General features: G+C 37.9%; 1 long non-coding RNA gene across 1 annotated transcript in view; it reads right to left on the bottom strand.

Moving 5' to 3' along the window:
• LOC307190809 overlaps positions 1-21,836 on the bottom strand; it is a 48,835-nt gene extending 26,999 nt beyond the window's left edge. Inside the window, exons 1-2 of the long non-coding RNA XR_013829547.1 lie at positions 21,806-21,836; positions 21,573-21,614 (exon numbers count right to left, since the gene is read on the bottom strand). This is a non-coding gene — a long non-coding RNA (uncharacterized lncRNA). The remainder of the gene's footprint in view (positions 1-21,572; positions 21,615-21,805) is intronic.
• Positions 21,837-24,069: the final 2,233 nt, after the last annotated feature.

The following is a 24,069-nucleotide window of genomic DNA, read 5'->3' as shown; positions in this document are numbered from 1 at the left end:
CCGGACCACCCAGTTCCAGAAACTGCCCTGGAGACATTCCGGACCACCCAGTTCCAGGAACTGACCTGGGGACTTTGAACCCAGCCCAGCCTTCCGGCCTTTCGAGGGGCGGGACTAACGGTCCCCCAGGATACCCGAAAAGACCACCAAATAAGGAATACCCTGCGCCCTCCCAGATTCACCACACCCCTTTCCCTTCTTCCCCTATAAAATCTTGCCCAACCCTCAACCGGGTGCGACTTGTCTGGCCCCTTTATCTCGGACCAGTGAACCTCGCCCGGTAGCGCTCCCTAATAAAGCTCACTTGAAGCTTTCCTGTTTCGCGGTGCCGTTTGTTAAGATCCGACCTTACAAGAATTAAGTAGAATTAAGGCTTCAAGTAGAAAAATCTTTAGCCCATTAATGGTGTTCATAACTGTTTGCTGATTTTGAAGATTAGGCCCAGCAACTATATTAAACCAATCAATACAAGTATCAACTTAAAAAATAACATTTAAGATAGTGCTTATAAATTAACTAGAACCAAAAAGAAATAAATGTTTTCTTGCATCTTTGTGTACTGATTCCTTGTAAAGAGAGTAATTTCAGTGCAAGTCTTCGTAACAGATGTGTGATTTCCATGGGTGTATCTTTGGAACTTTGAAGAGGACTTATTTATAAAGTACTTATTATTGATCGATTATCTGCCTTTTCCATTCGGAAAGTTTTTCAAATGCCTACTACAGGCCAGCAACTCTTAAGGCAATTTTCTATCTGAAAATATTTTCAATTCCCTTTTATTTTATACCGTTCTGTCAAAGTTAACCAAACAAATCCCAAATGCACAAATTACATGTGAACAGTTCAATTAATTTTCACAAAGGAATATTCCTGTCATAACAAGCACCCAAGTAAAGAAATAGAAAATCACCAGCAACCCAGAAGTCATACCCTCTTTCAGTCATTTACCCCTGTCCCTTTTTATGGGTTGTCTTTTACAATTGAGCTGTGCAGTTCTATATATGAAACTGTAAAAACCCTGCTTTGCCAGATATTTCTTTTCAAATTTCTTTTCCCTAACTATAAGTTGCCCAATGTTCATGTCATCTGAAGTTGTCAGATGATAAAATCCCAGAAGAATGCCTGGAGGCTGTTGAGGCTTTAGTTCCTTTCTTGAACCAGAAGCCAAAACACAGAGGGAGAGGCAGGTGGGTGGAGGACAGAAAGAGAACTGTCTGGGGGTTGGGGGTAGTGGTGGTAGTGGTGAGGGGCGTCATAAATTGCCTGCAGAGAGGAATGGACAGGAAATAAAGAGACTTGGGGCACCAGAGATGTTGAGACTAAATCGGGTACAGGGTCTCTGCCACAGTGATGGGTCTCACCTTACTTGGATAGTCTGACTTCCCACTCTTCATGCTCTTTGATGAGACATTAAATTCCTACTTACGGAGCCTCTACTCTGAACAAGACTCAGCCCTTGCCCTCCATTAGCCCATGGTCCAGTGGGGGTGGCTGGGGTCAAAAGAGGTGATGATTTTAGTGCAATGCGGAATGATCTCTAATAGAGGTCTGGACTGAGTCTAAAGAGGAAGGTTTAGGCAGCATCAGTCACAGAAAGGGATAGATCAGGTAAGCTGCGGTAAGGGACAAGAATATTTAGAGTTAAGGAACATTGATTTCAAAATGCAGCTAAAGGACTCATTGGATATAGACTACTTAGACCTTGCACATCCAACCTCAATATCGGAATCAAAAAACAGAGATGCCGTCAGGAGAACGTGGCTTCACATGTTGCTGAGTAGGCACTTATTACAATACAGACAAATGCCCTCATGATGTTGTCCAGTCTGTTAGTTCAGTTTAAAAATTTGACTGTGTTGTACCAGAATTCCAAAGCCAATTGGCTAAAGGTGTTACAAGTAGCTTCACTGAAATCCTTAGGACACTGATCTACGGCTATAATTTTCTTTTGCCAGGCTGGTAATAGATCTGTATTTGTGTAATCTTAATGAGAGTATATTCTGGAGGCTTTTTGGTTGTGTTCCAGTGGGTTTCCTCAAATGGTGAATCAGAGTTCATTTATGTAGGAGCTCAGAGGAGAGCCCCAGGGTTAGGGAGAGGAATGCATTTATTTAGGAAAGCTTCCCCACCCACCCCTCCCATGTCCTGATAATGTCTGAGCTGATAGCCTGACACTCTAAAACTACTACATCCCTCCAGAATTGAGAGACCTAATCCCTCTGATTAAAATAATTCAATGACTTTCCCATTGCTCTTGGGACAAAAGATGAAATGCCTTATCTTGAATTACAAATTTCTTCATGATCTAGTCCCTGCTTATCTCTTAAGCCTCACCAAAAACTAATTTCCTCTTCATTGGTATGTTCTAATCACAGTATTTTTACTTTTTACACTGAGCCATGCTCTCTCCTGTCTCTGTCTTCCTGTTTGTTGTTCCCTCTTTGCTACCTCCACTGTGTCCTCTTCATCCTGTTAATTCCTGCTTTTTTGTTCAAGTCTCACCTTAGGCATCACCTCCTCTGAAAAACATATAAAATCTTGAGAAGAGTTGAGGTGTCTCTCCAATGGGTCCATGCACGTCTTATCAATTATTTTATAACCCTAGTTATTTGTGTGGAATTGAGAATCCTTATTCACATGGCTTCTTCAGTCTATCGACTTGAAACCAGAAACCTTAATCCTCTAACCAATCAATCTCCAACTCCTAGGACAGTATTTGGCTCAGAACAGATGCTCAACAAATATTAAAATATCTGAAGAGATGAAAAGATGAATGGAGGACTCTATTCTAGAAAAACATCCTATTTTAAGCAACTGGCTTTCCCTACCTATTGTGGGTGAAATTTTCCACTTCCTACCAAGGGACTTACCCTGTTTGTAAACCAATGATAGACTCTCATAGGGGCAGGCACTGCTCATTTTATAGTCTAGATGTGTTCCTGTTAAGGTTTATTTTAATTTTTTAAATTTGGATTCTAGTTTCCCCTAGATCTATGATGTAATTACCTTCATTTCAGATTGTTCAAAAATCACCAATCACTTTTTATATTTTAGTTGAAATGTTACTGCTATTATCCTCCACTCCATACATTTCTCTAAACGTTATAGTCAGTAAATGAATCCTTGTATGCATAAGGAAAATATACTTTTACAGAGAGCATAGGATGAGCAAGTGAGCAATGCTTGCAAATTCCAAACAGTTTCTCACTATATTTTGTGGTTTATTAAGTTGCCTTTTAATATATTTGGTTTTATTAATGTGCAGCTCAACTATATGATTTGCAAGTGTGTTTGCAGTGTGTAAATTTAAGCCTGAAACTCATTTCTATTAAAAGTTAAAATGGAAAACTTGAAAAAAAAAAAAACTGTAGGAGTGGTGAAATAATGATTTATTTTTCTTCTTTCTTTTTTTTTGGCATTTTGTTACATTTCTGTATAATGGGTAAAGAATTTTCTTTAGAAATAAGTAAAAGAAATTTATTGGGCTTCATTACAGACAACTCAAACTTGCCTGGGTTTCTGTGTTTGTGAGCCTTCTCTTCCCTCGGGACACTACTCTTCAGCATGAGCAGCTGAGAAATCAATTGAATGGGGACTGTGACATTCACACTGTCTGTCTCCTCTGTCCTGCTCTTGCAACTTAAAAGAAAGTCATTTATTCTCTTGTGGCTTTTCTGCCAGTACATGATGAAGGCTTTGCAAAGCTTCATTTAAGTGAGACATCCATCACTTACAGCCTACTCCTTCACTTGCCAAAGACTCTCACACTCCAGTACCTGGGATGTAAACAAAGATAATCCTTTTGATTTTCATATTGATCTTGTCTGTCTTAGAGCCTGGTTGCCTCCACAGGGGCTCTTTCCAGACCAAATGGCCTTCCACTGACCTCACCTGCCACAGCCCAGGATCTCTGCTTTCCCAGCCCCTTTTCTGTGGATGCGAATGTACCTGCTCATGCTTTCCTCCCTCTCTTCCCCTCTCCTTTTTATCTCAGACAATAAAATAAGTGATGATGATTCCTTAACTTGGATGACATCTTACAGTTCATAAAGGGCCTTTATGAAAGAATAAGTACGTTTAGTGGGTACAGTAGCAGTACACAAAGAACTCAGACTCTAGAACCAAATTTTTAGGGATTTGCAAACTGTTTCTATCATTTATCTGTTTCATAGCTAGGAAAGGTTATTTAAATTTTTATTTTATTATTTGTAAAATGGGGATAATTACTTTATTATCTTGCTGTAGACACTTATTTCTTTGTTGGTTGGTTTATTTATTTATTTAGAAAGTAATTATTAAGTTCCAGAACCTCTTCCAGGCACTGGAAATAGAGCACTTTACAAGACAAATCAAGTTCTTCTTTTGTATAACTTTCATTCTAGTTGATGAGTGAGACAAAGTAATTATGAATATTTGATAATATAAGATAAATGATATCACATATGTCAAGTAACTGGCACATAGTAGGTTTCAATAAATAGTATGTTCCTTTTTATTTCTATTGCTAATACAGGTATTAAGATTTTAATCAGTTTATTTTTCTTTTTCTATTTATAAAAGGAATGTGATGGCTTTGTGATGTGTCTACTTGGTTGTTCTGAACTACAGTCGCCAAAATTCCTTTTCTAGCATGTTTCCACTTAGTGTTGGCTACAGCAACATTCTTTCAGTGAGCTAGGAGATGAAAGGAAGACAGAAGCCGTTTTGTAGCCAACACACACACCTTCTCCAGTTATTCAATCAAATGCTAATTCAGATGCTGCTGTGAAGGGATGTGCAGATATAATTAAAGCCCTTAATCAATAGGTTTTAAGTTAATCAAAAGGGAAACTGTTTGGGGTGGGTCTGCTTTAATCAGTTGGGAACCCTTTATAAGAGTACATAGGCCTTCCCTGAGCTGATGGGACGTCAAATAGCTGGATCTGCCATAACCTTCTCTTGCCCCTTCCTGGATTTTTGTTCCTGCCTGCACACCTGTGGATAACAAGCTTCAGCTCATGCCCGTGGCGTTACAGGCTGCTTGTGGTCTTCCCTTCCTGTTCCCTGTCCTAACGACTTCAGGCTTTCAGTATAAGACTTTAAATATATTTAATATAATTGGTTTATGCCATATATAGATATATATTTTACCGGTTTTGTTTATGTGGTTGAACTGTACCTGATACAGGAACATATGTTCATTTTCAAAAATTTCCTAAAATTCTAAATGGTAGATAGAAATTATCATTTTAAATATTTAAATTCATCTGTTTTCACAAAAAATATAACATATGCGTTGTCCCATAACATTACAAACTCTCTGAAAACAGAATGTTATGTACTACATGATAGTTATGTGAATGCCTTTAGGATGATTATTCTGTCTCATTGATGTAAATAACATTAACGTCTTTGTGCATAAAGCTTAGTTTGTATTTTGTATTCTTATTTAAGGACAAAGCCCTAGAGGTAGAATTGTTAGGTTTAATGGCATGGGCATTTTGCAGCTATCAATAAATAACAGTTTTTGAAATGACTGTGACCTTTGTATTCCCACCAAAAATGCATAAGTAGCAACTGAGATCTTGCCTAAAATAATTACATGTTCACCTAAATTAACCAGTCCTCTTCAAATTGTCACAACTTGCAAATAGCATGGAGTGGAGTTCTGCTACAAATTTCATTCCTGTCTTTACTAGAAAATTTGTGAAGGTCTTATCAAAGTTTACATAAGGATATTTTCCTTGAGTTGGTGCTGTTCGGTGTCCATTATTTGTCACTACCTTGTCTTTTTATATGTGCCACAGAGTTCTTCCATCTATTTTTTTACTGCTTTGTAGTAAGAGAAAATTACTCTAAGTGTTTTTGCTATAATTGCTCAAAATTTGTACTTCAAGTATAGGGTCTTTCTCAGTTAGGTATATAGTATTCCTATGACTGACTTGTTACCTAAAAATGTTCTGCTTCTCCATTGAGCACTCAGAAAAATATCACTATTCTTTCTTCCTCTCCCCTACTTCATATAACAAACATTTTTTGGGCACCTAAAGGAAGCATGCCTGGTCTTTACTTTCAAGGTGATTAAAATGTAGCTAAGGAGGCAGAAGTAAATGAACAAATATGATTAAAGTTTTGAAAGTACACTGATGGAAAGAATCACAGTGCAATCATAGAGAATTATGAGTGCTTGTGTATTTAAGAGGGCAGATTGCACATAAGTAGGGTGACCAGGCAAAGCTCTCCGTGGAAGTAACATTTAGTAAAAGACCTAAGGACTAAGAGAGGTTAGCTATGTAAGAAATTTACTGGAAGAGGAATGTCCCTGTCAGATAGAAAATAAAAGGTTCTGAAATTACCTGTTGGAAGGACTGAAAGTGGGTCAGAGTGAAACACTATGGGCAAGAAAAAAGAGGCACAGAGTGAGGCTGGAGAGATCACAGGAGACATGGAACTCGAGGAAACCTGAGCGCCAAGTATAAGTCTGGATTTGTTTTTTGTTTGTTTGTTTGTTTGTTTTGGGTTCGCGGGCCTCTCACTGTTGTGACCTCTCCCGTTGCGGAGCACAGGCTCCAGATGCGCAGGCTCAGCGGCCATGGCTCACAGGCCCAGCCGCTCTGCGGCATGTGGGATCTTCCCAGACTGGGGTACGAACCCATGTCCCCTGCATCAGCAGGCGGACTCTCAACCACTGTGCCACCAGGGAAGCCCTGGATTTGTTTTTGAGCACAGTAGGAAACCAGAGAGAAGGGCTTTTAGCAAGTGAATAACAGGATCAAATTTTCATTAAAATAATCTGCTATTTATTGAAGTGTCTATTTGCTAAGCACTTTGCATATACTATTTTATTTAATCCTCAAAATCTCCCCAAAAGTGATATTATTATCAATTTAATTTCATGCATGACTAATTGGAGATTAAGGTAGCTAAGTCATTCAATTAAGGTCATGTAGCGACTAAGGGACAGAGCCAAGGTTTAAGCCACTGCTCTTCCCACAATCCTAAACTGTCCAGTTTTCTGAAACAAATTACATATCTATTAAACTATATTAATTTTATCGTTTTTCTCCCTAGCTCCTTCTATCTCTCTCTTCATCTTTCTCTTCCCTTACCTCATCCATGTTTTTCATCCCTTGTAATTGGGTCTTCGTTTTAATGTCTAGCCTTTAAGTGATTAATGTGGCAATTCTAACACTATTTTTTAAACCTACAAAATAGAAACATGAATCTTCATTCAAAGCTGTTGTTTAAGCTTTTTCTTTAGTTTAGAACACTCTGGGTTTAGATATTTATTTCAAAATACTTTGCAGGGGACTTCCCTAGAATCCACTTGCCAATGCAGGGGAAACGGATTCGAGCCCTGGTCCGGGAAGATCAAGCCCATGCGCCACAATTACTGAGCCTGTGCTCTAGAGCCCGTGAGCCACAACTACTGAGCCCACGTGCCACAACTACTGAAGCCCGCTTGCCTAGAGCCTGTGCTCCGCAACAAGAGAAGGCACCGCAACAAAGAGTAGCCCCCGCTCGCCACAACTAGAAAAAGCCCATGCGCAGCAAAGAAGATCCAACACAGCCAAAAATAAACAGATAAATAAATAAATTTATACAAAAAAATGCTTTGCAGGCTGGGGATCCTTTCTTAAGGCTCAGACACATGAAAAGAGCAGAGTCTGCTTATCACCTTTCAAGAGCCAGTCCACCAGACTGAGGACAGGTGCTCTTAGCCCATTTGGTAGCACTGAAAGCACAAACCTATTTCCCTAAGACAATCTCATTTTAATCTACCTTGATTTCCCATACCAATTACCTCTGTCTCTAAGCTTGAGCACATAGAGCATTTCTATTTAATTATCAGCAGGTTTTAATAAAAATGACTGAGCAAAGGCACCCTAGTATATACATTAAGCTTTTGAAGTAAGCCTTTTATGAGATGCATGCCAAGATACTCTGAGTTGGACAGTCTTTGCTTCATATCCAGAATAAAGTTTTCATAAGACCTCCTGGCATGAATTTATTACCTTTTAAAATATTGTTCTGCCCTATAACATTGTATTTCAATATCTGAAAATATTAAAAAATCAAAATTATCTGCTTTATAGTTGGCCATAAAGAAACAATTCTATTTTTCTATTGCTTTTACATATGAGTTAGGATTTTGTTATTGTTGTTGTTAACAATCACTCAACAAAAAATTACTGAAAACTGAATGCTGTGATAGGAGCTAGGGATTTTTTGAAATCTAAGAGAAGTGTCTCATCCTCCAGAGCTAACAGGAAAAGAAATAAAACACAATCATTATAGTGACACTTTAAGGAAGTTTCTAGTACCAGGCACTGTGGGGCTCAGAGGAGGGAGTAAAGACCTCATCAAAATGTTGAGATTTGGGGCTTCCCTGGTGGTGCAGTGGTTGAGAATCTGCCTGCCAATGCAGGGGAAACGGGTTCGAGCCCTGGTCTGGGAAGATCCCACATGCCGCGGAGCAACTAGGCCTGTGAGCCACAACTACTGATCCTGCGCGTCTGGAGCCTGTGCTCCACAACAAGAGAGGCTGCGATAGTGAGATAGTTGAACATTCAGGGAGCAGGGAACAATCATGGAGAGTTAAGAAGGGAGTAAAATGCAATTTGTACTTTAATAAAATTATTGAGTTGCAGTTGTATAATGCATTTTTGATAATATCTTACCCAGTATATATTACTTCCTGCAAAGAATGTACCCAGTACTCACCCCTTCAGAATCAAATTTATACACTGATTTACCACAGTCACTTAGGTACTGTGGTGCAATAGTAAGATTGTTCAAAATCAACACTGAGCACCTCAACCTCTGGGCTTCCTGGACAAGCAATAGCTGGAACCTGGGGCTCCCTCACTTCTTCCAGAAGGAGGAGTTACACCAAACTCAGCTTCTCACAGCTACCAGATCTCCAGATAATTGGCAGTTGTCATTCTCAGAACACACTTATAAAAACTGACATCTAACCCACCCCCCCCTAAAAAAAGGTCTGGAGGACTAGAGTTGTATTAAGAAAGGTTGCTTTGAGAAGGTAAAGTTTGACCTGGGTCTGCAAGTATGAGTGGAAGAAAAGATGGGTTGGGTCATTTTAAGGAGAGGTGGTATTTCCATCAATGTCATGGGGGCAAGAAGTATTGTGACAAATTGATATGATTTGGAAGTAGGTTATAGATAAAGGATACCACTGAGGCCTTGAAAATGATTTTAAACTTATGTATATTAATATTATGCAATTCTTTGAAATCTGCTTCTCTGGAGATACTTCCTCCTAGTAACTTTAGACACATTGGATATCTAAGCTACACAGATAATTTTGCATATTCATGTAAATAGATCAGTTTAGCTCTTTATGGGCTTTATATTTTCATTCAAGTACTTGTTGAATGTCTATTATATTTAATATTTTGTGGAAATTAAAAGATAAATCAGACTTGGTACTTTCCTTCAAGGGACTCATCATTCATTAGAATAAAACAATAAGTTTATAATTAAACATTTTAAAATTATTACAATAATTAAAGCAAGGAAGGCATAAAAAAGTATGAATGAAAAGTATGAATGCCGAAGTCATTATGGAAAACAAGAGCTGCAAAAAAATGGTTATCTATAACATCTAGGTTGTCAGAGAGGCCTTCATAGAGGAAGTGACTTTTTAGCTAGGTCTAGGAAGATGAGTAGGGTTTTCAAAGGTAGCTCATAGAAAGGAAGATCATTTTAGATGAGTAATTTTAGACATATCTGAAAGATATTTTATTTCTAATAACTGAAAATTTCTGGATCCAAACTAAGTCTTTTCTTTCTTTCTTTTTTAGAACTGTACCATGATGTCAAAAGCATAGGGAATACTGAGCTCAGGCATCAAAATAGTATGCTGTGAGGAATGTAGACTCATGATTTGAATTTTAGCCCTGTTTGAATTAGGTGCTGCTTAGGCAAGTGTGTCTTTATCTAATGCTCAGTTTCCTTAGGTGTAAAAGTTAGTAATGACACTGTTTTGTAGGGTTGCTGTGAAGATTAGGAGAGATGACATAAAGTCCAAAGCACAGTGCTCAATACGTGTTAGTTCTTCTTAGTATACCTATCCTACACATGCTTGGTTTGTCCCATCTTCATAATAACTAATCAATCCGGCATGTATTTCTTTGGTGTCGTTACCAAGTCATAGATACAACTTTTAAATGAAGGAAAGTGGTCCATGGACAAAGATCTCAGCTAAATCACTAGAAATCTCATTGTAGAGGAAGTTGATTAGCCAATAAAAACTTGTTTTCATGATTCACTTAGCTCCTAATCAGACTTATCATTCTAGGTTCTGTTTCACATATTTCTTTTTCTCCTATATAGGGTGATTGAAACAGGCTCCTTCAATGGTCTTGCTGATGTCCAACTACACTATGACCGCTAAATGCCACTGTTTCATCAGGTGTAAAGAAAGAATATATTAGGCTTTGGGAAGAGGATCATGCCGTCTTCGTAAATCATGACATGCAGCCATTTAGAAATACATCATCTACCTTAGTGTTGTATTCTAATTTTGGTATTCTTCTCTTTTGTCAGTACCAAAATGTTGGGGTTTATGAACCAGATTTTTTTCAAAATATGAAGAAACACCAGAATTGGGGGACCTATTTCAAAAGAAAAACTAATAACAAATCCATTACCTTTCAACTTTTACTGAGCCAAGACTTTTTCATTATTATCCTTAAGTCTTTGAATGTCTTCTAACTCAAACTATTTTATTTCATGATATAATCATTGGAAAGGTACCATTTTGTCTGGAACATAAAAGTAATTTCTGTTTACATTTTAGCCCATAACACAATGTAAATACCAAATATTATGCCACAGAATTGTTATATGTAGTATTTAATAAACACAAATCAGTTGTCTTTTTCAACTAATTTCTTTTCTCTTTTACATATAAAATTCAATGAAGGCCATATATTTTTCAAAAGATGAATTTACTTTACTCTCTCTTCTTTTCCTCACAAAAATCATCAAGATTACATTACATTACATACAATTGGATTTGGCACTTGAGACTCATGGAAAGAAGTGTAGATGAATTATTCACATCTGAGAGGAAAGTCAATTGGAGAAATAAACATTAAAATGATTTGCAAACTGCAGTTATTCAAGAGAGGCAGAATCATCCAGTGTAAGAGAAAGATGAGAACACCAGGAAATAAATGGCTCAACTGATTTAAGGGATGTTTTCACAGCACCCAAATTTTGAGAAAAGGCTTGAATCAATTGAAAAGTCCCATTAATGTCTTCATATCTAAGATGGTGAAATTACATACATTATTACCATTTTGACTGTTATTATTGAATAAGATTTTCTCAGAGGCTAAAATCATTTCTTGATTAAAACTTAGAAAAAGTTTTTAAAGTTATATTAACTTTGGTATAGCTAAGATATAATTCAATAAATTATCCTTTTGATATCCTAAATGGCAGGCAACTAATGTTCCAAGAGTCAGAACTATGTCCAAACTTGCCCAAGAAAACCAAGGAATTACTTGTGAATGATAAGAATACAACTTTAAACATACACAGCATAACCTTCCTTCCCAGAAAGAAGTGAAGCAGCTAACTGAACAGAGAACACGTTGGTCTTGAAAGCCAACAGGCCTGTGCTCTAATTCTGGCTGTGCCCTTGACCCATGGGCAAATTACTAAACCTCACCAACCCTGACTAACGAACTTCACTGAAAATGGGCTTTCTGCTATTGAGCTGTATGTGAAGTACATAGGACTTTGCCTGGAGCAAAGCAAAACACACAACCAATATTAGTTTCCTTTTTGTTCTACCTCTTGCCAAACACTAGTAGCTCAACATCACAAGTAGGATCATATTTTCCCTTAGCATTTCCAGTCCGCAGTATATGGGGGAAAAGCTATTCATCTGGATTTCCAAACTGGCTAAGGCAGAGTATGATGAGCTTACATGAGAAAACACTAAACAATAAAATGATGTGTACATGACAATTGTTTCATGGTGGCGGTGGTGAGGTCTGAGTGATGATTGTGTAGTTCTGGAATTCAGGTCTTTCTGATTCAACTCTCATGCTCTTACCATTGGAAAAAAGCATTAACATGTCACAAGGAATTGATATCAGTCAAGCAACTTAGCAGTGTCTTGGTCGTTTTTTCTGTTTTTGTTTTTGTTTTTCCCTGAAAGAACTGATCCTACAGAGGAGTTTTGCAGGAAGTGATTCCACACCTGCATTAACGATGATCCTTCTAAAGAAAAATAGCTGTTTCTAGCTATTAGGCATTAGGAATGAAGTGAATTTTAGAGCACCAGCTCTACTATAATCTGTGTCACTTTTATAGCAGCATGAGAAGTAATGCTTAGATGTAGCAGATTTCTTGTTGGAGCAACAAGAGATGGGATGGAAAGAAAAGGCAGAGAGTGAAGGAGAAAGAAAAAAAGGGGAGGGAGAGAGATAAATTTATTTTGAGAAAAATTCACAAGCAGTGGATGGGATGGATGGAGGGGGAAGTCTCCATGATGAGTATGGTAGTGATATTTTCTTTATGAGGATGTTGTGAATATTGACTGAGATAAAGCACACAAAGTGCTATGAACAATGCCTGACACATAGTATTTAGTAAACACTAGGTATTGCCTTTACCTTCAGTGTTGTTGTTCTTGTTATGATTATGATTAGAAAAGACAGAGTTATGTGGAAGGTTATGTATAAAGAAGGCAAAAGAGAAGTGAGGAAGGAGGGAGAGAGAGCAAGGCAGGAACTCCAGAGAGAACATTCACCACTGAAAGGAAAGCAAAGCAAAGCCTTTCAAGAAAAAAAGATTTTAAGCGAAAGAGCAGGTTGTAAGGATTTGTAGCAACGGTAAAGTTTGGTGCACACACACTTGCACACTCTGAATATCAGGGTCTTTCCATTTGGCATTTACAATTTGCACACAAGCACTATTCCCAAAAATGTTTTCTCATTTGGACCTTCCAACAAATCTCAAAATGGGGCTGAAAGAGTATTCTCGTTTTACAAATAAGGGAAAATCTGAAGATTAGGATATGAATGTTTTTCTGAAATTTGTGTAGTAAGAGGTGAAGCTTACACCCAAACTCAGCCTTGAGCCTCAACCCTCACACTGCTGTCCATGGAGCCATGATTCCAAATTGCACAGGAGGAAAGTGCATAGAGGCTCGAAGAGAACAGTGTCCCAGGCATAGAGGATGTAAAAGTGGGCCTGATCTTTTCATAAACTGTGAAGGGAAATTGATACTTTATTCAAAACTTCAGCCTGCAGAAAATATCCACAAGTTTTAGTTTTTGCACTAAAAAATTATGCTGAATGTAGCCAGTGACCTGATGAATTATGCATTATAAAGTTATGCAGAATGTAACCATTGATGTGATGTTTATAAATTCTACCATAGCATAAGCAAATTATTCTTAACTTACCACTTTTTGTTTCAATTTCTAATTAACAAAATCTAATTAGTTGTAGTAGAAAGAGTGGGGTCATTAATTAAAAGACTGGTATCCAGGAAAGGAGAGGTTGCTCATGGTCTATTTTAATTTCTACTGATGCCAACCAAAATGACCAACTATGGGTGTGTAGGTATTTGTACATGTTATTGTCTTTTGAATAGGAAGCCAGTAATTAGGGAAGGAAGAGCCAGGTGCAGTATTGCTCTTTTTGTATTCTCAATTTTCCTAGACTTTTCTGTCTTAATTTTTTATTACATCTTATCTTCATCACAGGAAAATAGAGTGTAGCAGTAAAGAACAATAAAATTTCTGAAAGGAGAAATGTCTTCGATAGCAACCATATCTGGATTCAGATCTAGAATCAATACCTTACTAAGATGTCAGGCTGGGCATGTTATAATTTAACTTTCTAGAAACCTTGCTTCCCCATCACTGAAGTTAATATAATAATACAGAGAGTTATTTTGAAAATTTAAGATACTATATAAACCACCTAATGCAGGTTTAGCTATTGTTATCTTCCTCCTTCTACTGAATATATTACCTATATCACATATAAATAGGAACATAGGTCATTGTTGTTACATTCTAAGAGACATTACCTAGATTTCTTATAAAGCATTTTTTTCTGGCAAATATTCTTATTAGGACTTTTTAATTGTAGGTTTTTTTTGGGAAACAGGTGTATAAAGAGCTATAGATAGACATTTTCTATTGCATTGTCTTTATTCTCTGGAGTGAATTATAAACAAGGTTGATAATTTAAAAATATTTTTATAACAAATTTTTAACTCATTAAAAAATGTAAAATATCAGCAAAATCTCATTTTGCTTCAAATGGTAGCTAATATAGGAAATGGAAGAACTTACAGAACAATTGCTGAGTGCTTACTGTATGCTAGGCATTCAATGCTCATAACATCACATGAAACAGATATTATCCCCGCTTAATGGATGAAGAACCCATATGTCAGAGACATTAGTTGCACATAAAACAATGGAAGACTTGGATTAGTACCTAGTCATACTCCCACATCCAGGCTATTTTCTAAACCATCTTGTCTCCTAGAAAAATTATCCCTCTCCACAGGAGTGGTGGAGCAAGGAAGCAGTACTAATTGACTGCCTATTATATGCCAGGCTCTAAAGAAGGTTCTTTAAGCCAAGACCCAGTTTGATACTCAGAGTAAATTTAGATTGTTATTATATACACCTTGGAAAACTAAAACTTTGTTAGATTAATTTGATGATTACCACATCACTAAAAGGAGTGGCAGAGGCAGAATTCAAATCTAGCAATGTCAAGCACTAAAACCTGGATGCAAAAAAGGCCATGATGTTGCCACTCACAATGGCAGAGCCTCATAACATTCAGTGGTACATTAAAAGAGATGAAATCTACATTCTTATCAAAAGAATAATTAGTATAGAAGAACTGCCTAAGTGGTTAGTAATATACTGTTCATTCTGGTATAGGCAAAAAAGTTCTGGATTTAGAATCAGAGACCATGGTTTATTTCCAACATTGTTTCTTAATAGGTACATTGCCCTTTTTATAAGTCACTGAACACATCTGAACCTTTTTCCTCATATGCAAAGTATGGGAGTTGGACTGAATAATATCTAGGGTCCATTCCAACTTTATGACTGTATCATATCAAATTCCCAGATGATTTTTTGTTTCTGATAAGTATCTTTCATTTAGATAAAACCAATAATATTCTCCTTCTTGTTGTCAGTTTCTGATCCAGACACCCATAACAGACCAAAGCTAATGTTTTGGTGATGACTGTTTATTTTCTATTTCCTCTATCCTTTCTCTAAGGGCAAAATGGATGAGTATTTCCTAGTATTACAGTTAATAATAATACCACAATAATAAAAAGGATATAATTAAACAGGACAATTGTCCAAACACATTTCTAAATTCTTTACCTCATGAAAGTGACCAACAGAACTGGTGGGTCTTGATATTAGAAATATTTATTGAGCATAAGGCATTATGACAAGTAATGTGGTAGCTATATAGATGAAAAAAGTAATGTACTAGTATCTCTGCCATTTTTCAGTAAATTTAAAACTATTTCAAAATAAAATTTATCTAATGAAGACAACACAATTCTTAATAAATGTATTTCCTAATAAGTATGCATAAAATACATACAGTAATAGCTACAATACAAGGCAATCTATATTTAATTCTATGTGAGAGCATGATAATGATTTAGGATGTTGTAAGGACTAAGGAATATATGTAGATATATAGATATATCACTTATACATATAAGAGAGCCAATAATGATCACAGTGATAAGCATAAAGTAAATGCTCAATAAATAGTGAATACATGAATAAACTACTAGTAATGAGCCAATAAAATCTTTTAAAAACTTAGGAAAGGGGCTTCCCTGGTGGCGCAGTTGTTGGAGAGTCCGCCTGCCGATGCAGGAGACACGGGTTCGTGCCCCGATCGGGGAAGATCCCATATGCCGCGGAGCGGCTAGGCCCGTGAGCCATGGCCGCTGAGCCTGCGCGTCCGGAGCCTGTGCTCCACAACGGGAGAGGCCACAACAGTGAGAGGCCCGCGTACCGCAAAAACAAAACAAAACAAAACTTAGGAAACTTAAAAACTTTGAAAGTAAGTGTGAAGGAATTATAGTACTTAAAGGCATATGAGGGGCAAAATACAAATATTTACTATGACAGCTAGGAAACATTGTCCTAAATGTTTTACAGAGTTAAGATTAATGAATCCAGAAGTTTGACCTTCTACTTAACACTATTATATGTTCAATTTGGCATACAAAAATTATTTTTTAAAAATTAGTTAATTGCTATGCCAAACTTCAGAGAAGCCATGTTTGATGGGATAGTACAATTGAAAGAAGTTAGCAAGAGAAAGGTGGAATGTGACAGATATGCTGCTTTTTCCCTGTTCAATATCTTTCTCCATTACCAGGCAACACAGCCTCTGTTTCCCTGTGGTTTGGATAGAGCAGAGCCACCCATCCTTTGCCATGGGGGTGGCACTGTGACCTCTGCTTTGAAAATCAGAGAACACATTTCCCAGGCACTTCCTTTAGATTGTTCCTGGGATAGTATTTGTCCCATGCAGAGCTGCTCAGGCCTCAGACTCTCCTGGAGAGCAGGAGAGAAAGGGCATCTTTGTTACTGCTAGCTGTGAAGATATAAACCTGGAGTTGTGCATGGTCACATTTGCCTGAGCCTAACTGAGAGTGAAGCCAACCCAAAGCAAAGCAGAGCCAATAGAAACTTCAAGAGTCCAGGTGACATCATTTGAACTCTGACCCAGTTGTGTCTTTTACAGTTTACATTTGTTGTTAGTTTGTATTGGGTTTTTGCCTAACTGAAAGAAATAAGTATGAGATGATTGTGATTAATGGAAAGATAGAACTAATTTTAAAAAAAAGATATAAATGATACAGGTCCCCTTTGTCTGTAAAAGTTACAACTTAATTGTGTGAAAAGAGGACTATAGATGGCAACCAGCTGTTGAGTGGAGGAAACTCATGTCAATTCCTCCCCAAGGGCCCAGAAGCTCAGGCTGGTCATGTTGCAGGGGTGAGGGTCTTATGTCCTCACAGTCATTCTTAACTGTTCTGGGAGACATATAGCCAGTATGTCTATGAAATAACCTGCTGATCTGGAATAGCTAGGGGCAAAATATAAACTGAAGATCTTAAGGTACAAGGTCCTTATGGCTTAGGAGTAACCATAGCTAACGATTTTAAGTGCTTATTTGTGCCAGACATTATTCTAAGTTATTTATATCTGTAACTTACTTAATCCTTACGAAAATCCTATAAGTAAGGGAAAATTGTTATTCTCCATTACACAGATGAGGAAACTGAGGCATGGAAATGTAAATGACTTGCCCAGAGTCACACAGATTGAATACAGGCAATTCAGCTCTAGAATCTGAGCTCTTACTCAGCAGGTATTACTATCTCTGTCACGCTCACCAGCTGTGTAGATAATATGAGCTATTCCCAAAACCTTTCTGGGGAATTATTATGGGGGCCAGTATCTGATTATCTCGGGAAGAACTAAACTTCATGCCTGCCTGGAGTCATCTAAACCTAGACTGTAAAGTAATAACTTAAAATAAGAAGCACATTATACAATATAACTTGAATTAGTTCCTTATGATATATATGTGCATTTAATTTCAGTTAATTTTCATCAGACAATGAAGTTGTTATTGTTCTGGTAATCCACTTTACAGATGAAGTCCTTTAAATCTTCTGAAAATGGTTTGTTTTGAATCATATTTTACCTTCAGCCCATTTGTGACCCTAATAAGATTATTATTTTTATAACAGGCATTTACTTGCATGTCTTTTTCCTCATTAATGGAATTAGAAACAATGGAAAATGCATTATATCTGGGCAAGAAGATAGAGAATGAGAGTGATGGGATCATTTGAAATATATAAGGTCTGACAGCTCTCTTAACAGTGATTTCATTTCCAATATTGAAAGAACAGGAAAAAATGGCTTTGTAAATAAGACTTCTTGTAATTTCCATCTGTAGTTATGCAACTGCTTCTCTCAAAGGAATAAAGATTGTTCCTGTGTGCTTGACTCCTTTTGCTTTCTAGGAATTTCCACATCGCATTGCTTTACATCATTTGAAAGGTGTTAGTTTAGAGCCAAAAGCAGTTGTATGAAAACAGTAAAAACTTTGGGGAGGGAAAACAAAAACAAATAGTCTTAGGGGAAAATAAATCCCGATCTTTGTAACTATTTTATTTAAATATGATATTTCAAGTTTTGTTTTAACTTTTTTTCATATTTGTAAATTACGTTTATAAGCTACTCTTTTGAAGGACAGAATACCATTTAAGAACTAGAATTGATTACTTTTTCTATATTTGTAGAAACACCCTCACAAATACCATTTTCTTGTATTTCCCTAATAGCCTTAGAAATTATATATTAGTTCCCATTTTACAGAAAAATGTGAGATTTGGAAAAGGTTTAGTCATTTATAGAATCATAGTCATTAAAGGATAGAATCTGAATTCCTTCATCTGGCCCAAAGGAACTTCTAAGACAACGGTTATCTCTGTGTTCTCATATCTCATGTGTCTTCAGACGCACTGAAAAGTTAAATTTCTCTAAGGTCAGTGGTGTAAAAGAGAGTACATTTTTATTCTATGTAATTATTTTATGTTAATGAATGTGATAAAAGTATGTCTCACTGTTTTCTTTACATAAATCCATTGTAATTCAGTATTTGTGCAAATTGATCTATGGTTTGAGCTTTATGTCAGATATTATTCTTCTTTCTCATAGTTACTCATCAATCAGTACTTTGAGTGTAAACTATATTGATTTCATGGCACTCCAGTCTCCCTGGCTAGTGTTTGTTTGTTTTATCTATAAATGGATATAAAGGGACTCAATTACATTTTTATTAATCATGTTATAAAGGAAAATATAATTCTGGTAGACAAATTAAAAACAACTTCAGTGTAACTACATGTGTTGCTCCCAGCTCTAGCAAGTAAAGAGAATCTGGAGAAAGCAGCCTCAGTTGGACACCATTCAGGGCTACCTCACAATGGGTAATTGCAAAGCTTTGGCCACATCCTTGGTAAACTAGAGGGAGGGCTTTAATTATTTGGCAGTAGGGTCTGGAGATTCCATTGCAAAAGAATATAGGTGAAACTGTCTCTTTCTTCCTAAGGCACAAAGGTTAGAGAATAGGGTAAGAACAGAGAGGAGACCATCATCAAAAAATCTACAAACAATAAATTCTGGAGAGGGTATGGAGAAAAGGGAACCCTCCTGCACTGTTGGTGGGAATGTAAATTGGTACAGCCACTATGGAGAAGAGTATGGAGATTCCTTAGAAAACCAAAAACAGAGCTACCATATGACCCAGCAATCCCACTCCTGGGCATATATCCGGAGAAAAGCATAATTTGAAGGGATACATGCACCCCAATGTTCACTGCAGCACTATTCACTATAGCTAGCACATGGAAGCAAACTAAATGTCCATCAGAGAAATGGATAAAGCAGATGTTGTACATATATACAATGGAATATTACTTGGCCATAAAAAAGAACTAAATAACGCCATTTGCAGTGACATGGATGGACCTAGAGCTTGTCATATGGAGTGAAATAAGTCAGAACAGAGAAAGACAAATATTATATCGCTTATATGTGTAATCTAAAAAAATGGTACAAATGAACCTATTTACAAAACAGAAATTGAGTCACAGAAAACAAACTTATGGTTACCAAGGGGAAAGGAGGCGGGGGATAAATTGGGAGATTGGGATTGACATATACACACTACTACATATAAAATAGATAACTAATAAGAACCTACTGTATAGCACAGGGAACTCTATTAAATACTCTGTAATGCCCTATATGGGAATAGAGTCTAAAAAAGAGTGGATATATGTATACATATAACTGAATCACTTAGCTGTACATGTATAACTAACAAAACATTGTAAATCAACTATACTGCAATTAAAAAATTAATTAAAAAAATAATAGAGACAAGAGAATAAACTGAGAGATAGAAACAGAGAGACAGAGAGGGAGAAAGACTGACTAAATCCCAGGACTTCAGATACTGGATATACTGGAGTCAGAGCGGAAGAAATAATTTCTTTTCTTTTTTGAGTTTTATATGTTTGTTTTTAAAAATAGGAATATAATTATCTAATAATCAAACTTAAATTTTTACTGTGGTGAATGCGACCCTCTGTCTTCCGCCAATCCAGTCACATCTATTTCACCTTGGCATAAGTGACATCAAGATTCTTTGAGGAAATTAGTCAAAAGGTCTGTGTTGGGCTTCCCTGGTGGCGCAGTGGTTGAGAGTCCGCCTTTCAATGCAGGGGACACGGATTTGTGCCCCGGTCCGGGAGGATCCCACATGCTGCGGAGCGGCTGGGCCCGTGAGCCATGGCCGCTGAGCCTGTGCTCCGCAATGGGAGAGGCCACAACAGTGAGAGGCCCACGTACCGCAAAAAAAGAAAGGTCTGTGTTCCCAACTTGATCCGATGGATGGGGAAACAAGACAGCCCATAGAGAATGGTCAGACCATCCCTGCAGTGAGCAGTCTAGACGGGGAAAAAGAGTGCTGAGCCAGGGCTAAAGATGAAAATGAAAGTTTCCAGATCATTGAAGGGATTCAAAATTCCTCAGCATTGGACTTTCTTAATATGGAGTCAACTAGAAGCTTCTCTAAGTGTAACTGAGCAGGACCCTATGGGGCCTTCCTAGGAGAGCACCCCCTCCCTCCGTGTCCTCCTCCTGCCTCTTGTCTGAAGAGAAACTTTAGCTCCCTAGGGCTTCCCTGAGTTCCAAAGAGTAAATTTAATCAGAGAAGTGAGAAAATGCAGAAAGAAAGGAAAACAGTCAAGCAAGACAAAATAATAATAGTTTAGCCATTAAACAAAGTCAAGGGCCTTTAGTTCCTCCTCAAGGGCTATAAATAATATTCTGAGCCATGTCCTTTGAGAGGCTCTGCAGATACAGAAACCCCCACCAGGTGGAAGAAGTTAACTGGATGCTGCCCGCAAGCATGTAGACCCCACACCAGTTGGAACCAGGTCGATGCCGCTGACTACTGATTACCTCACCACCAACCAATCAGAAGAATGTCCACGAGCTGATCACGCACGCCACAACCCCCATCCCTTACCCTGTCTTTGAAAACCTTTCCCTGAAAGTCTTCGGGGAACTCAGGCCTTTTAAGCACTAGCTGTCTGGGCTCTTTGCTTGGTGCCCTGCAACAAACACTGCACTTTCCTTCGCCAAACCTGGTGTCAGTAGGCTGACTTCACTGCACAGGGGCAAGCAGACCCAAGTTAAGTTCGGTTACATAAGTAAAATACATACATCTGTAAAAAATCACTCATTTTCTGAGTTTACTTTTGTCCCTCCTGAATCAGAATCTGGTGATCTAACCCTTCACGGGCAGAATCTTCAGCTCACTAATTGACTCGTCCTTTTGCCACACCAGCCTGAAAACGCCGAAGTAGGAAACAAACTGCTCTCTCTGTTTCTCTCTCGACACTATAAACTGACGAGCTGCAGCGCCGTCAACACCTTCCTTACCTTTATTTGTTTCTTCAGACCTTTTTTATTCTCTGTGGCTTCCTGAAAGATGATGGAGTTTGTCATCCAATGGAAGGGATAATAGAAAAGGGAGGTAAACATATAAACAAACTAGGTGAATCTCTAAGATAAAAGCACAGAATAATATCCAAAATGCTGAAGATAAACTCAACTTAGAATTCTATAACCTACCAAATAGGGGTGAGAGAAAATGAAAACGTTTTCCTATTTACCAAAGCTAGCTGACTTTAGCACTCCAACTCCCTCACTAAAGAGAGTAACTAGGCGAGCGCCTGGGCGCTGGGAGGAGGCCCGAGCTCCTGCACTCTCGCGAGATCCAAGGGGCTTACGTGAAAACGCTGGTGCGCCGTGCGGCCTCCAGTGGCGCGCTGCCAGGTCTTTTTCGCGCCGCCGGGAGCCGCAACCCTCACGCCGGTCTCCTCAGCCCCTGGCCGCCGGCCCTGGCCCAACCGCCGCAGACCCAGAATTAAAAAAAAAAAAGAGTAAGTAACATTGATAAGAAAAATAAATGCAGAAATAAGTTGTGGGGGAAAACGATAAGCACAAAAGTTGATAATATGCTAGTAAAGTCAACTGCTGGATACCTAAAAGTAGGGATATTTAACAGGAAGAATGAGAAGAGACTTTCTATCACAGTAACGACACAGAAGAGGGTCTGTTAAATGTGTAATTAAACATGTAAACAGCTCACATATTTGGTAGTGTGATAGAGACAATGCGTTTCTTAATTTTGTTAGAAAAGTTTAGAGGCCAATTTATATCTTCAAAACTTAAGGAAAACCACTGAAAAATAACTAAAATCTATACCTTCCGATCAGTAGAGGAAAGAAAATACAATTATCTCGATAAAACTAAAAAATAAATAAATAAAAATGGTGATGGAAATAGAGGCTGGGAGTGATTTGTTGAACTGCAGAAGGAATTTTGGGAGAACCGAATCTGTTCAGGTCTTTGGGAACCCTTGTCCCTAAGCCACAAGCCTAGTGGCTGGATGAGGAGGAACGTTAACCTAAATGGGAGCCAGGTTAAAATCCGGAGATGCTCTGGGTTTCTTTGCCCTCTGAGGGAAGAGAGAGCCTGGATGCAAGAGTCCAATTGGCCCAACTGGTGCCAGCACCCTGTAGGGCTGAGTCTCCTGCCATATGATGATGAGTCTTCAAGAGACAGACATATTCCTGCTTCCCAAGTTATCCTAGAGGCTGAGTCTTCAGACCTGGAGGCCCCCTTAGGAAAGGCTGGAGTTGGGTTAGGTTAACAGGCGGGCTAGCCATCAGCCCAGAGATGCCCCTGAGGCTCAAAAAGAGTCTGTGAAAGCATCAGTTTGCCCGTAAGTCTCCAGGATTATTTTAAATTATGGTGAAAAGTGCAGAGATTCCCAGGATGGGCTCCTTTAAAGGGCTGACACCATATGGAAAATGACTTCAGAAACACCCATCCGGGCTCTCAGGACCAACCCTGGGGAAGATGGACAGTTCCGTTGCATAGAAGGATGAGGTGAAAAGCCAATTTTCTGGAAGTCCAGGTAGCTTTGAAAGAAGGAGGCAAGTGCCCTCTGGGGAGGGCAGTGGCTTCCAGAACAGAGCCCCCCGGGTGTGGGAGCTGTCAACCTCCAGGCTGTGCTAGCTGAGGTGGTAGAGGAGAGGTGCGTTTGCCACTGCAGGTATCCTGTGGATTTCCATGCAAGGGATTGGCTCAGTTTTCCTTGGCCAGAATATCTTAAAGACAGGACCTGTTCTTTTTCAAAGAAGTCATACTAAAATATAATACAAGAACTGCTTCTGCTGTCCCTCCCTTCTCTCATTCTTTGTTGAATATGCAACCCCTGCTATGAGTAAGTAAGAAAAAAAAGTCAATAATATCAAAATAAAAGAAAACTGTAAGTATATTTAAAAGGGAATTTAAAATCATAAGACAAAACATTTTAAACTCAGTTGAATTTCTTAATTTCCATAAAAATATAAAGAACATCATAACTGCTGTATAATGAATGTAAAAGCTGACCCAAGGATCTCTTAATGAATTGAATAAGTAATGAGTCTACTGCTCCCAAAAGAAAATCTCTGTGATGTTTAAAGATTTATTTTAGAAAATAGAAAACAGAACTGCTACCCTGCTAATTTTATGAAGCTAGTAAAACTTGATAGCAAGGCAGACAAAAAAAAAAAAAAAAGCCACCAAAAATAACATTTACAATTGTAAGAAAACATGAAGATATCCAGGAATAAATGTATCAAATATTTGCAAGGGCTTTGTAGACATAATTACAAAATACTATAAATCATATCAGTGGATTATGAGTCAATATCATAAAGATACCAATTGTCCCCAGATTAATCTACAAATTCAGTACAATTCTAGATACAATTTACCATAGAATTTCCCATAGAACTTGATAAGTTGATCCTGAAATTAATATTGGTGAGTATAGGGGCAGGAATAGCAAAGATAATTTTGAGAGACATTTTAAGAAGTGAGA

Source organism: Stenella coeruleoalba, assembly GCF_951394435.1.
Source record: "Stenella coeruleoalba genome assembly, chromosome: 8".
NCBI classification, from domain to species: Eukaryota; Metazoa; Chordata; class Mammalia; order Artiodactyla; family Delphinidae; genus Stenella; species Stenella coeruleoalba.
Note: the sequence above shows the minus strand (reverse complement) of the source record. Positions and strands in the feature narration are given on the sequence as shown.